This window comes from Echinops telfairi, unplaced genomic scaffold, assembly GCF_000313985.2.
Source record: "Echinops telfairi isolate 266 unplaced genomic scaffold, ASM31398v2 ScPeMD7_7472;HRSCAF=8510, whole genome shotgun sequence".
NCBI lineage: Eukaryota > Metazoa > Chordata > Mammalia > Afrosoricida > Tenrecidae > Echinops > Echinops telfairi.
Genome location: NW_022111376.1, coordinates 1,808,914 through 1,810,517, shown reverse-complemented (window position 1 = coordinate 1,810,517; position 1,604 = coordinate 1,808,914).

The window sequence follows — 1,604 nt, the reverse complement described above, 5'->3', positions numbered from 1 at the left end:
GCGCAGGAGTGCTTTGCCACGTGAGTCCAGCAGACAGAGACCATAGGATGGGCACGCGGAAACAGGCAGCTGTGGGGAAGCGCTGTGCTGTGAATTCCAGGGGCTGCCGCCAAACAGCCCATCATGAAAATGGGGCAGGCCATGTTAAAGAAAGAGCCTTTTCTGTGTCCTCTTGGGAGAGGGGATACTGGGGAAGGCGTTCAAACAGCAGCCTGCCAACAAGGTCTTCTCTTTTGAAGGCTCGGCCTGTGGTCAGGTGGGACATGTATCAAGTTGGCGAGGGAGAGGCCAGATTATGGGAAAGTGTCCAGGACTCCCCTTGGGGACGCAGAGAGCAGGGCAGCGCTGGAACAACACAGAGGAACTGCCAAAGCAGATACCTACACTTTTTCCTGGCCTATGGGCTATATATAGTACCAAATATTTTAGTTGCCAGTGGCAGGATAGGAGTGGTGCTGAGTAATATTTTTTTCTGAAAAGAGGGTATGAGCCTAAGGTCAAGGGAAACCAACTGTGTCTGCTTGAAGGTACTGGGCCGGGAAGAATGGGGTGCTATAACGTTATTGCAACAGGGTGGAATTGGCAGGACTTGGTCAGAACTGGATATTGGCTTAGGGAGGCGAGGAAGGGCATCAAGGCTCATAACAGCCCTCCTCTATAGGCCGCCAGGCTTCCTGTTAACCTGTCACGCTCTCTGTTGGCATCCTGTTGTAAGCACAGTTGAAACAGGCTCAAGCTCTCAAGGCAGGGAGACAAACAGCCTTTGCAGACAGGGGAGGTGGAGATGAGACTCTGACCTTTTCCCTAGTGGTGACGAAACTGCGACTAAGGAGAAGCAGCAGCACCCAGTGCATCCTGTGGAGTTCCCGCATGGGGTCTCAACCATGCAGCCTCTGGGGCATGCCGTGTGCCCCAAAGAGCCAGGGGGCATTGTCCCGGCATTCCAGGGTGCCCGGCCTGGGTTCCTGGGGTAACCCACATACCCTAGTTCAATGTTCCCCAGCACGTCTCTAAAGACACTCCCCACCAGGAATTCCTCAAAGCTTCCTCAGCTACTCTTCCCTAGAACAGACATGCACCTACCTATATTCCAGCTCCCCGCCTCTGGACTGTGAGACTGTAACCATTTACTGGAGTAGAAAGCGCCCTCTTCCTCCTTCCTGGCTGCTGCCCCAAGGCAGTTCTGGTCCACTTATGTGATCAAGTCTGTAACTGAATGGAGGGTTGAATATCTGCCCATTTGCTCAGGGATGGTTTGATTCAATTTAACAAATGAGTAACCAGAAAGAGTATTATGAGTTCAGAGATCCTGCACCACGTCTGGGGGCGGGGGAGGGGGGCAATATTCCTTGTGCATGATCTCCCAAGAGGCTGCACTCCTCCCTGAGTGAAGCAATGCCACCAGCTCTTGGGAGAAGAAGAAGAGCCTGCAGCCTCAGAGACAGCAGTTGTGGTGTGCTCTAGGATGAAGCCCAGGTATGCGTTTGAGTGGCACCGGGACCAAGGTAGGACACTGGGAAACATGGCGGGGTGATCCCCGTAGGTCACTGGCCTTGTCAAGAAAGTCCAGGAATGAACACACTCTCCCCAGACAAAGCAGAGAA